General features: G+C 41.6%; 1 protein-coding gene across 5 annotated transcripts in view; it reads right to left on the bottom strand.

Annotated features, from left to right (window-relative positions):
• The window catches only part of ralgps2 (Ral GEF with PH domain and SH3 binding motif 2), a 252,065-nt gene that overhangs the window by 218,268 nt on the left and 17,227 nt on the right, over window positions 1–16,570 (bottom strand). For 4 of the 5 annotated variants that reach the window (XM_078407415.1, XM_078407417.1, XM_078407420.1 and 1 more), the window contains exon 2: window positions 8,390–8,460. The exons of the other annotated variant lie outside the window; for it this stretch is intronic. The gene's annotated coding sequence lies outside the window, so the exon portion shown is untranslated. The remainder of the gene's footprint in view (window positions 1–8,389; window positions 8,461–16,570) is intronic. 5 annotated transcript variants of the gene reach the window in all.

The raw sequence follows: 16,570 nt of genomic DNA, 5'->3' as shown, positions 1-16,570 counted from the left end.
TTCCTCCACATGTTCAGGTTCCAGTGCACGTGTTGCCGACACCAGTGCAAACGGGCCTGACGGTGAAGGGCAGTCATGGCAGGCCTCCTGGCAGCCCTATGAGACCGGAGATCGGCTGCGTGCAGTCTGTTCCGAATTGTCTTGGCAGAGAGCCGTCGGCCATATCGTCCTGCAAACCTTGACTGCAAATCTGTAGAAGACAGCCTACGGTTCCTAAGTGCTGACAGGGTGAGGAAACGGTCTTCTTCGGGTGTCGTCTTCTTGGGACATCCCCTTCTGACATCCCCCGTTATATGGAACTTGGCCTTCACTTTGGAGATGGTACTAGGGCTCACTCCAAATAATGCCGCAACTTGGTTTTGCGGAACACCAGCTTGAAGTTGCCCTATCGCACGGGCCCTATCCAGATCAGTCAAACGTGGCATGCCGATTCTTGGAGCAGACACCTACTGACCACTGTAGCAGGGCCCATGCTCACAGATGCTGCCAATCAGGTGCCAATCAGGCACCTGATTGTCAGCACCTGGGGGGTACCAGAAGCTCAAAACAAGAGTCAATAGCAACAGCAGAATAAGCTGTTTGGCATTGGCAGAGAAGATTTGTCAAATTTTTCATGGGCGCAACCCATATACTCAGCTCTGCTGCTCATCCCACAAATGCATGTTCCTTACAAATGTGGCACCATTTAAAAGGGAAATAAACAGGCTTTCCAACGGTATAAGATTTATTGCCAAGAAGCATTGTTACAACAAAGAAATAATCTACCAAACACAAATTTCCTTACTTTTTGTGCTATGTTTTATATTCCAGGGTATTTGACATTTCTGATAGCTAGGCAAAATGCAAACGGATTAGGCCTGCATCCCTCTATGCTTCTCCTATCCTAGTACCTGCCCAAATGCCTTTTAAACATTGTTATTGTATCTGTCTCTACCGGCATCTCTGGCAGTTTGTTCCAATATTCACATTCTATATGAAACCATCACTTCAGTCTCCTTTAAATTTCTCTACTCTCACCTTAACCCTGAGCCTAAGTGGAATTATTTTTGCCTGAAGAAAAAGATTTATCTATCCTATCTCTGCCCCTCTTAATTTTATAAACCTCTTCAAAGTCACACCTCAGTCTCCTATGTACCAGGATGAATAATTCCAACCAATTCAATTTTTTTTAGTAATTACAGCCCTCCTTCCACCCAACAGCCTGGTCAATCTCTTCTGCACCTCTGTTTATAATAGATTATTTTATACCAGAGGAAGCTTAGCAGCAACTTTCAGAGCGGCAATTCATAACATTAATTTCAAGAGCCACATGCTATGTACAACTTTTTGACATGAAATTTACTGCTTACATTCAACTTTTCTACTAAATACATTTGTGCATCAAAGCTAATCACTATTAGAGCGAGATTGAGTCTCCAACCTGTTTACTAGTCTTTCAAAATCTGTTATCAAGACATTTCAATAGAGTTCAGTTGGTCGTTGATTTGCAAGGGGCGAATGATACTTCAAAATTTCTTAACTTTAATCTCAAAATGTAACAATTCACAGCAATCTCAACTAAAAATCTAAAACAATTGCACACTGGCACAACATTGAGCCGAAGACTATAATTTATGAATTACATTTAGAATTTGATCCCCCTAGAATTCCAATATTAGATTTCGACTGCACGATTTTGCAACAACTGTTCCAGAAATTGGACAGCCTTCATTGATCCCAATCATGAATGGATTTCCAGAAAAAGCAAACCAGTATTTCCACTTCTGAAAGTTTCCACGTCAAGCCTGTAAGTCACAATGCAGTCCTTATAATTTTGTTTTGCATTCATTAAGTCTGTGATGTTCATCATCATCATCATCATATATATACAGCCGGAAACAGGCCTTTTCGGCCCACCAAGTCCATGCCGCCCAGCGATCCCCGTACATTAACACTATCCTACACCCACTAGGGACAATTTTTACATTTACCCAGCCAATTAACCTACATACCTGTACGTCTTTGGAGTGTGGGAGGAAACCGAAGATCTCGGAGAAAACCCATGCAGGTCACGGGGAGAACGTACAAACTCCTTACAGTGCAACACCCGTAGTCAGGATCGAACCTGAGTCTCCGGCGCTGCATTCGCTGTAAAGCAGCAACTCTACCGCTGCGCTACCGTGCCGCGCTCTATTTCAGTTTTTCATATTGCATTTACCTTACTCAAGATATTTTACTCGAAAGGTAAAATAATAACACCTGAAAACACATCTCTCTACAGCAATTTTAAATTCTTTTTGAAAGCTGAACATTGCCCGTGACAGCCAGATATAATCTTATTTTTCCCTTACAGTGCTGAGTTAAGTTTGCAAATAGTCACTTATATACGAAAGAGCATCAAATTTTGCTTCCATTGCTCATCACCAGCACTGTGACCTCGACTTGGCCATTTAAAAAAAAAAAGGGAGTAGCAATGACAAACACCAAACGTTCCACAAACCAACTCACAGCATGCTGACCATCACTTCTTCTTCACCATCCTCTAGCTGCCTTTCTAATCCATACACACCAGTTGATGTAGACAAAGGCCTGTCCTCTACTAAAACTGGGAAAGCAGCAGAAGTTGATGGGATTTACCCTGAATTTCTGAAGAACCTTGGCCCCCAAGAACGCAACTGGTTGGCTGCTTTTTTCACCCATGTCCATTGTAGAGGAATTATCCCCAAGGACTGGAGAGAGTCTAAGATCATCGCCATCCTTAAGCCTGGGAAATTGGGGGAGTCCAGAACCAGGGGCCAGAGTTTAAGAATAAGGGGTAGGCCATTTAGAACGGAGATGAGGAAAACCTTTTTCACTCAGAGTTGTAAATCTGTGGAATCTTTTGCCTCAGAAGGCAGTGGAGGACAATTCTCTGGATGCTTTCAAGAGAGAGTTAGATAGAGCTCTTAATGATAACAGAGTCAAGGGGGTATGGGGAGAAGGCAGGAACAGGTACTGATTGTGGATGATCAGCCATGATCATATTGAATGGCGGTGCTGGCTCGAAGGGCCGAATGGCCTACTCCTGCACCTATTGTCTATTGATATCAAGACCAGACTATCCCACACATCGTGAATGACTGCTCACTGAGGCTTTTCCCTGGTGGCATCAAGGCCATCTACCCAGCAACTGATGCTGGCCTGGCCTGGATGTCTACCCTTGACCTACAACTTTAGGCTGTGCACGCCATACGCAAGAAGAAGAAGCATGCTGACTGATAACCACTTCACCAGACTGCAGCCTGAAAAATGGTTATGTGTATAGACATTGGAATCCACAAGGCAAATACCTGGTTGTCCATTTTAATTGCTTAGCATGCAATCCCTGCCACTACCCAATCTAATTTCTGAACACACGAGAAGACATAAATACAATTACATTTCACATTATGTCCAAATCTATAATTTAAATAATGCTATAGAAAATATTTTAAGATCTCAAGCTGTTTAAAAATATTATGCAGCTAGTTTTGCAACATATAGAAAATTGCATTAAAAAGTCAATTGTGCCAAAGAGGGAAAAGGGAGTTAGAGAACAGTGTTTCAGTAATCATAATCATACTTTATTAGCCAAATATGTTTTGCAACATACAAGGAATCTGTAGATCAACCACATTTATCTCTGTCAATATGACCTTCACCACATATCTTATGCATGATACACATTCCACCAGGTACTCCAGTCCGGGATTTGAATAGGACTACAGTCACTGATAACAACCTGCTCGTCCCTTTAGTTTGGTAGTCTATCTGTAAGCTGATACCAGGAGTGCAACATTATGTATTGTTCACTCAGCATGGGTTTCAATAAATGCTTTGTGGTTCACCTAATACGTTTGTAATGGATTGATTACAAAACATGGTGTCAGAAGTAGGATCCAGGTCCTAGAGACTTGGTGTGGGTTCGGTTAGCTCGGCAATCCGACAGGCACGCTCGGCTTTAAGTAGAGTAAGCTCCTCGTCCCAGAGTAACTCACGTTTCACCTTATCATTCAGGATGACATACGCGAGTCTGCCACGGATGAGGTCGTCGCGTAGATCACCGAATTGGCATCTGCCAGCGATGTTCTTCAGGGAACTGTTATAGTATTCGACTGGTTCGTCTTCCTTCTGGTTCCGTGAAAAGAATCTGTGGTGCTCCATGACCAAGTTGGTTCGCAGCTGGCAAAGCTGTCGGAACTTTCTAAGGAAACCCTCTGGGTCTCGGATAGATTCGGTAGGGGTCACAACCAGACAAGTCAAGCACACAGCTTCCGCCACTGACCAAGGGACAGGTTGTCCGCTTGCAAACAATTCCTCTCACAGTACCAAGACCTCTTTGATAACAAACTTGGCAAACTCCCCCACAAGTACACCATTGTAACTGACCCAGAGGTCACGCCAGTTGTCCGCACCCCTCACCAGGTCCCGCATGACATGCGAGACCGCGTTCAGAACGAACTTACCAGGATGGAAACTCTGGGTGATTGCCCCTGTCAATGATCCATCTGCCTGGGTCTCGACCATGGTTGCAGCAACCAAGAAAAACACAGATGAAATACGAATTTGCATCAATCCCAAGGACTTAAACACTGCCATTAAACGCCCACACCACCCCATGCGGCACACCTGGGAAAAGCAACGGTTCTAGCCCCTCGGTCCCACAACTGCCAGCTGACCCCGGTCCAGATGCCTCCCCGGCTGCTGCAGACGTCTCCATCCTCACCCTCAACACCGGTCAGACCTGCGGTATCACTCCCTTCTCATATTCAATCTTCGGTGAAGGGAGGTGACGGTTGGTACTGTATGCGCGCAGGTCGCATCTGCAAGCCGAATCCAAAGTACAATGACTAGTACAAGGACCGTGCTTTTACTGTCGGTGAACTGTCTTCTCACTTGCTGCTCTCAGCGTACAATACGCAAAGTAAAGTGCACTCCCCTCATTTTGGTGTTTTTCCATATTTTCCACTTTATGTTTGTTTAATTGTGATTTCCTTCCTTAAGAGGAAGGATGTAGATCAACCACATTTATCTCTGTCAATATGACCTTCACCACATATCTTATGCATGATACACATTCCACCAGGTACTCCAGTCCTGCATTTGAATAGGACTGCAGTCACTGATAACAGCCTGCTCATCCCTTTAGTTTAGTGGTCTGTCTGTAAGCTGATACCAGGAGTACAACATTATGTATTGTTCACTCAGCATGGGTTTCAATAAATGCTTTGTGGTTCACCTAATACGTTTGTAATAGATTGATTATAAAACAGAATCCAATAAAGTAAACGTTCCCCACAGGATTTAAAAAAATAAAAGTCTTTTAAATAACTAAGTTTATTTGTGCTACTGCAAACTAACAATATTAAAGGCTGTGTTATATTTTGCATAATAATCTTATGAGACAATAATGTTTAATTACTGTTTGCCGGTTATATGGATTCCCCAACATTGTTTAAAACCGAAACATTTTTTTTTCTGCTTATCAATTTCCAAAGTAACTTTTAAGTGGTATGAAATCGCATTATATTTATTCAACCTGCATATTGCAAACAGTTTTCCCCAATCCATTATTTGCATGTTTCCATAACATAAATTAGATATTACACCTTATAGCAGAAATGTCATTGCTCAAAATATGACATTATATTTCAAGAGAGAAATCATCATTTTTGAGGTCTAATCTTTATATCATGTCAAGATTAATTGTACATCAGTAAATAACCTCGCAACTGGAACAGAGAGATTGTCTCAAGGATGGCACGCACATCATGACCATAAAAAAATTGAGTAAGATTCAAACTGTTTCACAATAATCAATTTGCTTCAGTTTTTCATTCGATATAATTATTGACGATTTTCTAAAGGTTTTCGATAAAATTACAGAACTCTCAGACAAAATAAATCATACAATCCAAATTAAAGCAATATTAAGACTAAAGATCAACTAGAAAATAGTAGCCTTTGGCAAAGCAAAATCCACAATTTAAAGAACCTCATGTGGAGTTCCATAGTAGTTTGTTTTAGGCACAGTGTATACAGTAAACTTTTGTTGGAACAGACCCCTTAATGACAGATTTTGGTTATAGCAGACATCGCCAATGCCTTTCTTCACCAGCTGCCATACGTTCCAGTTAATGCAGCTGTTGTTAATGACTCGTATTATAACCCCTGGCTGGCAGCAATTCCTTCAGACCACTGCTACCGACAGGACGGGCTCAGTCACCATGGGGCTTTCACCCCCTCTTCACTGCCACCTCCCTCTCTTTGTCCTGTCGCTTTCTCCACTCGGCCTCTCCCCTTCTCCACCACCACCACCTCCTCCTCCTTCCCCAGAGTCACTGACATACTCCACCTTGGAAAATGTCGGCGACTGTGAGGGAGAAGGAGGCAGCGGCAACGGCAGGGGAGCAGGGAGCAGTGAAGTGGGGAAAAGCGACGGATGGAGGAGGAGATGGGTGAGCGGGGAATGGATAAAGCAACGGCCAACAGGAAGAAGCGGGCAGCTGGTGAAAGGGCAGGAGCCCCATGGTGACTGAGCATGTCCTGTCTGTGGGACGGCCCATGGACAGGGACTGCAACGCGAGCCAAAACAACAGCCGTGTCAACCGGACGGTGCATCAGTTGGTGAAGAACTCACTGGTGCAGACCAGCAGCATCGGTGTCTGGTTTTAAGGTGAAATGACACAAAATACTGGAGTAACCCAGCAGATTGAATCAATCTAAAGAAGGATCTCGACCCGAAATGTCACCTCTCCACGTTCTCCAGAGATGTTGGCTGACCTTCTGAGTTACTCCAGCACTTTGTGTCCTTTTGTATATGAACAAGTTCTTTGATTCTTGTACATAAAATGATAATACTTTACTCAGCTATCGCAGACAATTGGCGGGACTTGCATATTCAAGATTCAAGAAGATTCAAGATAGCTTTATTTGTCATCCAATATTGGACGAAATTCAGTAACCCACAGTCCAACAATAAAAGCATTAAATAGGCATTAAAATTACACAACCCCTAAAACACACAAAAAAAAAGAAACATCCATCAAAGAAACATCCATCACAGTGAGTCTCCTCCAGTCCTCTCCTCACTGTGATGGAAGGCCACAATGTCTTTCCCATCTCCTGCTGTCCTCTCCCGCAGTCAGGTTGTTGTGGTTGCAGGCCGCGCCGGACGGTCCGCAGCGGCCGGAGCCCAAGGCGAGTCCCAGCCGCTCCCGCAGCCTCCGAACACGGCCGGCTCCGCTGATGATAAGTCCGATCCGGGGCGGGCGAACACGCTGCCGCTGTTGCTGCACGTCGGAGCGGTCGTGGCTCCCGACATTGAAGCCCCCGCCCAGCGGAGAAATATCCCGCGGCCTATCTTAGGCCGCGCCGGACGGTGAAATGTCCGCGACCCAAGCCCCGCGATCCGGGGCGGGCGAACCCGCTACCGCTGCCGGAGCTCCCGATGTCGGCATCCACGCGGCCCGAGCCTAAGGCGAGTCGCAGCCGCTCCCGCAGCCTCCGAGGACGGCCGGCTCCGCTGATGGCAAGTCCGATCCGCGGGCTCTGCGAACCGGAGCCCTGGAAGGCGCCAGCTCCAGGAGTTGGGCCGATGGTAGGCCGCAGCAGGAACGGAGACACCACCCAGAAAACAAAGGTCGGGTCTCCGTTCGGAAGGGACACCTATTTACAATTTTACAGTTCCCCCTCTCCCCCCACATACACACATAGTACACAAACACAAAAACACGACATCACAACTACAATTAAGACAAAAAAACAACAAAAACACAAAGACAAATGGACCGCAGGTAAGCCGCAGCTGCTATGGCAGCGCCGCCATTTTGGATCCATATGAGGAAAGACTGGATAGACTGGGCTTGTACTCGCTGGAATTTAGAAGACTGAGGGGGGATCTTATAGAAACATATAATATTCTTAAGGGGTTGGGGAGGCTAGATGCGGGAAGATTGTTCCCGATGTTGGGGGAGTCCAGAACCAGGGGTCACAGCTTAAGGATAAGGGAGAAGTCTTTTAGGACCGAGATGAGAAAACATTTCTTCACACAGAGAGTGGTGAGTCTGTGGAATTCGCTGCCACAGAAGGTAGTTGAGGCCAGTACATTGGCTATATTTAAGAGGGAGTTAGATGTGGCCCTTTTTGCTAAAGGGATCAGGGGGTATGGAGAGAAGGCAGGTACAGGCTACTGAGCTGGATGATCAGCCATGATCAGATTGAATGGTGGTGCAGGCTCAAAGGGCCGAATGGCCTACTCCTGCACCTATTTTCTATGTTTCTAATAACGGACAGCATCTTCTCTCCCCCCCCCCCCCCCCCCCCCCGCCCCGGTCCATTATAACAAGGGCTTACCTACCGTACATTAATTTTGAACAAGTAGAATACTTACAAAATTGGCAGACAACATCAAAAGTAATGGCCAGCTGATCAATCATTGGAGAAAGTAGGATTCACGAAGATCTGAAACAATGGAACAGATTGTCTGATGTGATTGACGGATTTTATTTGGCATCATATCTCTGAAAGCAAGTCAAAATTCATGAACACAGGAACAGGAAAGATTTAACAACCTAACCAATAGCTAAACAAAGATAATTAGATCAAACCCAATTCTTTTAACATTGGAGAATACATCACAAGAGAGCTTTCAAACAAAATATAACAGCAAGTCCACAGTTTAAGAATAAGGGGTAGGCCATTTAGAACAGAGATGAGGAAAAACATTTTTAGTCAGAGAGTTGTGAATCTGTGGAATTCTCTGCCTCAGAGGGCAGTGGAGGCCAATTCTCTGAATACATTCAAGAGAGAGCTAGATAGAGCTCTTAAGGATAGCGGAGTCAGGGGGTATGGGGAGAAAGCAGGAACGGGGTACTGATTGAGAATGATCAGCCATGATCACATTGAATGGCGGTGCTGGCTCGAAGGACCGAATGGCCTACTCCTGCACCTATTGTCTATTGTCTATATACACAAGGACACATGACTCAAAACAAACTCAAGATTTCTGATTCCAGGATTTAAGGCAAGAGCTCCAAGGAGAGTGGTAGCTGAGTGTTTCAAATTCTACATTTGAGAAAGGTTCATATGTTCGAATGACTAACAGCATAAGACAAGCCAACATATCATAAACAAGAATAAAAATAATGAATCCTTTCCTTCATAGGAGCAAACAGCACAGAAACGGTTCGTTCCTCCCACCATATCTATATGAACTATCAAAAATCTATCTATACCAATCCTGTTTACCAGTACTTAGCCCTGTCTTAAACACTATCATAGTTTCTGCCTCCACCATCCCCTCAGGCAGCATTCCAAATTGTGAATATTCTTTCCAGTGAAAAATATTCTTCCGCTGATCCCTCTTAAATCTCCCATCGCTTATCTTAATCCCATGTCCTCTGGAACCATAAACTTCGACTATAAGCAAATTTCTACGATGTATTTTATCCGTGCATTCATAATTTTGTATACCCCCAACTTCAGGAAGAAGGGCCTCGACCCGAAACGTCACCCGTTCCTCCTCTCCAGAGATGCTGCCTGTCCTGCTGAGTTACTCCAGCTTTTTGTGTCTATCTTCCCTAATCTTCAAAGCCAGTTTATCCCCATAACTAAACCATTCCATACCAAGCAATGTCTTAATTAATCTCTTCTCTACTGCAATCGTGTCTTTCCCATAGTCTGTACAGTTCTGTTTCCCGCCTGTGGCCGAACAAATGTTTCAGACAATGTACCAAACATTTGTTCTTGCATAGGAAGAATTGTCTGAAGAAGGATCTCGACCCGAAACGTCACCCATTCCTTCTCTCCCGAGATGCTGCCTGACCCGCTGAGTTACTTCAGCATTGTGTCTACATTTGTTCTTGCATTCTGTGCCCTGGTTAATACAGGCAATTAACGCATATTTTCTTAACCACCTTAACAAACTTTGCTACCTTCTTAAGAATTCTTGGGTTTATACAGTAATGCCCTTCTGTTTCTCAATATTCCCTAGAACTCCACCAAACATTGTGCAGAGCCCAAGCAGTTATCCCAAAATGCATCATCTCAGGGTGAAATTCTTTCTGCAATTGTTCTACTGATCTTATCAATTTATGTTCATGATCCTGTAATCCGAGAACACTCTTCAATACCTCCACCAATACATTATCAATACCACCACTAATATTTGTGTCATCTACAAACTTATTAATCCCTCCTACATTCACTTAATTATGCAAGAACATAATAAATTAAGCCAAAGTTTAATTTGAATTTGAAATAATTTTTGATGTTCATTATTTTAAAGGTTTATATCAGTTCAATTCAAAATCACCTTTACATTGCATACTTGTGTTACATGCATGAAATAATAAGTGGCAAGAGCAACTCGGTATTCTGTGAAGCACTAACTGCTGTTCAGTAACATTTATGTTAAACAATTCATCTAAAAATAACTTGCTTTATTTATTAAAAGAAAGCTGCTGAAGAAACTCAGAATGAAGAGTCCTGGCCAAAACTGATCTGTCCATTTACCTCCACGGATGCTGCCTGACCCACTGAGTTCCTTCAGCAGTTTACTTTATTTTGCTCAAAATTTCAGCATCTGCAGTCTCCCGTGTACTCCTTTATTTATTTAATTGGTTGAAAAAGCCAGGAAAGAACGGACTTTTATTCATTTTGCATCTTACATTATTTCAGGAATACGATATTTGATCCATGATCATCTTGTTAATCCCAATGAACATTTTGGAAGGAGGTTTACAATGAGTCTCAGCAGCCCCAAGTTTTAAGAGAGTGGCGACAAGAAAAAAAATGCAATAGTTCCTGGTTTTGTTCCAGGAATTCAGTTATGTGAAATATAGATTTTGACAGTCAGTTTGACCTTTTCCCAGTATGGGAACACGTTCAAGAAAAGGAGCAGTGTAAATAACCTCAACCTGATGCTGAACTTCAGCCTGCAGAAACCCATGCTATTCACGTTTGTCAACAGTCTGTGGAGGTCTTACATAACTCAATAAGTTAGAAGCAAAAGTCATCACTATCTCAAGGAATTCAACCCACAAAGACCTTGTGCTAACAGTTACTTCTTTTCCAAAAGTGCCACTTACATATCATTTTTCTGCATCAGTTCAAGATTATCTTGAGTGGCAAATGTGTCCAACATCTCCTTATTTAAACTAAATAGTGGAGGGGGGGTCAACAGATTGGAAAAGTATGAATAAAGTTAAAGGGAAGGTGAGTGCAGGATCCAGAATAAGAAATAGGACAGAAAGGGACAAGAGCCCAAACGTCAGGCAACATGGGGGCCAATTTGAGAAGAGGGGTGGTGACTACAGAGCAGGGGTCGGTGTTGGGTCCACTACTTTTCATATTATATGTTAATGATCTGGATGAAGGAATTGATAGCTTTGTGACCAAGTCGTGTATGATATAAAATAGGGCAGTTAGTGTTGAGGAGGCAGGGAGTCTGCGTAAGGACTTGGACAGGTTGGAAGAATTGGCAAATGGAATTGAAATGTAGTAAAGTGTATGGTCATGCACTTTCGTGGAAGGAATAAAAGAGGAAACTACTTTCTAAATGGGGTGAAGATTCAGAAATCGGAGTTGCAAAGAAACTTGGGAGTACTGGTGCAGGATTGACAAAAGGTTAATTTGCAGGTTGAGTCAGTGGTAAGAAAGGCAAATGCAATGTTAGCATTCATTTTGACAGGACTAGAATTTAAAATTAAGGATGTAATACTGAGGCTTTATAAGGCACTACTCAGACTCCATTTGGAATATTGTTTGGGGCTGCATATCTGAGGAAGGATGTGCTGGCATTCGAGAGGGCCCAAAGGAGGTTTACGAGAATAATCCTACGGATGATTGGGTTAACATTTGTTTGATGGTTCCGTTTGATGGCTCCGAGCCTGTGCTCTCTGGAGTTTAGACAGATGAGGAGGGATCTCATTGAAACTTGCCAAATAGTGAAAGGCATAGATAGAGTAGATGTGGAGAGGATGTTTCCAGTAGTGGATGAATCTAGGACCAGTGGGCCCAGCCTCAGAATAAAAGGATGTACCTTTAAATTGGAGATGAGGAAGAATTTCTTTAGTCAGAGGATAGTGAATTCATTGTCACAGACGGTGGTGGAGGTCAAGACTTTGGGTATTTTTAAAGTGTAGATTGATATATTTTTGATTAGTAAGGGTGCCAAATGGCAGAGCAGACTCGATGGGCCAAATGGCCAAATTCTCCTCCTATTTCTTGTGATCCACGATCTTATGATAGCTAATACCCTCTAATCCAAGCAACATCCTCTTAAACCCTCTTAAACCCTCTGCTCAGCCCCCACATCCTTCCAATAATGCAGCAACCAGAAATGTACATGATACACCAAATGTGGCCTGACCAAAGTTTATACTGCTCGAACAGGACTTCCCTACCTCTATACTCAGTGCCCTGAACAATGAAGGCAAGCACGCAATGTACCTTCTTTACTACCGTATCCACTTGTATTATCACTTTCAGAGCTTTCTTGCACCACAAGATCCATCTGTAAATCACTGCAGCTCAGGTCTTGCCATTTACTGCATACTTCTCCTTTCTGCATTCTTCTACATCCAATGACAATCTTCTTTACTATCCACAATTCTGCCAATTTTTGTGTTGTGTACAAACTTATAAATCAGCCCCTCGAGAGTTGTCTCAATCAATTATTATACATAATATAGTAATTAAACAATAAACAATAGACAATAAGTGCAGGAGTACATTTGGCCCTTCGAGCCAGCACCGCCATTCAATGTGATCATGGCTGACCATCCACAATCAGTACCCCGTTCCTGCCCTCTCTCCAATGTTTAAAATCTTTTAAAATTTTACAATGTTTGCATGAAGTAACCGCAATAAACATACAGTTAGTGTCTTAAGGTAGAGATATTTTGCCCAGTCATAATTATGCCTTTCTACAGTTTTAAAAATACACTCTCAACTAAAAATGCATAAATTTTATAGCTGCAATAAATTTCCTTAAAATACAGTGGAAAATTATTATTTTCAATGATACATTATTCAGGGGACATTATTAGCAAAGTTAGCCTTTATTACTCACTTCCTAAATGGTCTTGAGAAAGTGGTGGTAGCACACTCTGAACTGCACCAGTCTTGAACCTACACTGATGCTAGGTAGGAGAATAGAGTGTCACACAGCACAAAACAAGCCCTGAGGCCCATCATATTCATTCCAATATTAAATACACGTATATTTGAATCTGATTTTGCAGCAATTGAGGCGATGAAGGTATGGTGATAAATTTCCAAATCAGAATTGTGCAAGACGTGGAAGAGAACCGACAGCCGTAGCCAAGCTGACATAACACAATGCATTTTGTAGACAGTACACAAATCAGCCACAGTGTGATGGTAGAGGAAGAAATAAAATATTTAGGATGAAGTTCCAATTAAACACGCAGATAATATCAACTTCATTATGTATTGCTGGAGCTATACTCATCAAAATGACCGAAAGGATTTGTGATGGACAAAGTCACTTGCACAAAACACCCAACTTCTGAACTGCTTTTGTAGCCACACTATTTGTATGGCAGGTGCAGTTAAGTTTCTGGTCGATGGCAACCACACACCTCCAAGCTCAATCCCAGGATGGAGACAATGGGGGATTTATTGAATGTCAAATATTGATATCAAAGGTGAGTGGTTAAACTCTCCCTTGTTGGAGATGGCCATTGCCTGGCATTTGTGTAGCTTTGGTACATGAGCATATATCCAATGTTGATCAAATCTTGCTACATTTGGCATGGATAGCTTCATTTGCTGACTAGTTATGAATAAAATTTAGCATAGTATAAATAAATGTCTGTAAACATTAGGCACTCTCTGCATCCTTTCATTTTGTGATGACATTTTAAACTCTTTGATTACTACAACATGTATGTCATTCAATCAAAGTTAATATGCAGGTTTAACAGGCAAATTGGAAGGCTGTCATGCAAGATGGAGTGTTTCTTACTATTGCCATTAAATAAATCAAGTCACATCTTATATGCAGCTATACTGCTCTATCCAATTCAATATTGCTCATCACATGAAGGGGGTTGAAATTTTTAACATTATTATTCTGTGTAGTTGATGGAAATTACTTCATTTATTGAATGTAGGATTAGAGACATGATGTTATTGTCTGTATAAGAAAATAACTGCAGATGCTGGTACAAATCGATTTATTCACAAAATGCTGGAGTAACTCAGCAGGTCAGGCAGCATCTCGGGAGAGAAGGAATGGGTGACGTTTCGGGTCGAGACCTTTCTTCAGACTGAATTATTGTCTGTATCGGATGCCATTGAATAAAGTACAGAGCTTTGTTATAATTGTTCAATAGACCAATCTAAACAGACTATAATCAATTGATAGACTTAGAGTGACCTTTGCAGATGGCTCCCTAGTCTCCTTTATTACACACTGAATAAGTTGCAATGTTTCATTCTAAAATTACTATTAGCAAAACAGAGCTACAGTTGACATGGTCACAAACATCTCTAACTAAACCAGTCTGGTTATGTCCATGAAAAGATTACTTAGAGATGGCACGATCTTTAACATAAATTCCACCACAATTTTTTAGGCAATTTCCATATGTGCAACCATCTTGCATTTCCCTTTCTAACATTGAACCAAGAACATTTAGTAACTTGAATTGGATATGCTCTCCAGGAATGCTTCTAGACCAGCTGAAACAAACTCAAATTCCAGGGGTGAGGCAGAAACCTGCAATTTTCTGACTATCAGACAACAATGCTGCCAACACAACCAAACTAATCTGCAAAAATAACAGCATGAAAGTTAAAAGCAAGGAAGTAAAATGACAAAGATAAATATTTCTAAATCTGACCTTTTTCACCATACCGTTTTCAAAAAAAAGATCACATCTTACATAGACAAGAGAAGCAGTAATTGCACATTTTGTGAAATACGATCCATCTGTCAAGTTGTTATACACAGAAGCCATATGATGGGTGGGTTCAGCCATGTTTTGAATCAACAGAAAGCTAATCCCATGCAACAATTTCTTGAAAGATATATTCAACCTGATGGATTGGAAACTCACATTTAAGAGTAAACCTGAATCCTCGTTAGCTCCACACAGCAAGGCTAAATACCAAACCCTTCATTAATTTTAAACATTGTGCTAAGTTCCAAAAATCTACCCATTAACTGACAAATAAAATTACTTGCCCATTTTCCATTAATTAATAATGCATTGAAAAGGTTGATAAATTTACCACAATTTCACTTGTAATGTTGAAATTGTGCACAATTCCTCATAAAACACTTAAATTTGCAAACCCAGCTGATGTGATTTTGGTTAGTAGAAAATAAAAGTTCAGTAGAACTTCCCCTGCTATTTCTTAATGGGTTTATTGCCTACAAGCTATTAGCATGCCACCTAACTGCTCACATTAAAGAGATAAGAAATCCACAATTGTGACTGTGTAATATGGTCATCATGATCATGATTCCAATATCAACGTTGGATACTCCCATATCTTGGCATTTGATTATTTATTGATATATACGGGAGGATTCACCTGCAAGCTGCAATAGAGGCATAAATAATTCTGCAATACTATTTTGCAAATGTTCCATTGTAGCAGTTTTCATTTTTCTGCGTAAATCTGGAGTGGATTGGGGGGAAAACGTAACACATGCCAAAATTTAGCTTTTAAGCTGATGATCTGCTTATTCATCTCAAATCTATTTGTGGAGCCAGACTATACGAACATTAAGTGCCACATTTCTGCATTGCAATGACGACTAAAATTTACACGTAATTCAAGCACTATAACATCAGAATGTCCTATGACAGACACGTCAACACAAATCTCTCCTTTATATCATGTCACAATTTTGTGAAAGTTGTTAATTTCAAATGTCTCCATCAATATTTATTTGATTTTGCTTTCAACTACTGCAATGCAATTTCATTTTCTTCTCGTCAAGTCGATGCTTCAAAATCTAAAAGTATAATTTTGCTGTTTTGAACTACAAGTGCTGGAGTATTTTTTTTGTTATTCAATTAAAGGCACAAGGACATTTCTCTGTCTTTCTGACTATCAATTTGATTTAGTCTTGAGCATTAGCCTCATTCCTTTTTAGTTCATGCCATATTATCATGTCCGATTAACTAACTTTTAGTTACAGTATCAAAAGTGGTCATCTTCAGGTTCTTGGTCCTACTGTTCACTCATTCATTTAGAAAATATTGCAATCCATTGCTGATGTCCAAACATTCAAAACAGTACATCATTTACCAGGTAATTGTTCCTGGCAGCTCCATCCATCATGATTATGTGAGTACTAGTGACTCATAATTCATTCATTCCATCCTCACTTGATAGTCTCAGCAGCATTCCTGACATTTAACAAGATTTTGTAATAATCCAAGTGATATATTAATTTAGAAACTCTGCTTTCTGGTGATGTTTGTCTCCATGTGCTTCAGAATGTGGGTCCAGATTTATTGGCAGAAGTGACAAATTGGGCATTGATAAATGGTGCAAAAATAAGGAGCAAGAAACATTCAGAAAGGCT

Source organism: Rhinoraja longicauda, chromosome 11 (genome assembly GCF_053455715.1).
Source record: "Rhinoraja longicauda isolate Sanriku21f chromosome 11, sRhiLon1.1, whole genome shotgun sequence".
NCBI lineage: Eukaryota > Metazoa > Chordata > Chondrichthyes > Rajiformes > Arhynchobatidae > Rhinoraja > Rhinoraja longicauda.
The sequence above is the reverse complement of the archived record's forward strand: the minus strand, read 5'-3'. Positions and strand labels throughout refer to the sequence as shown.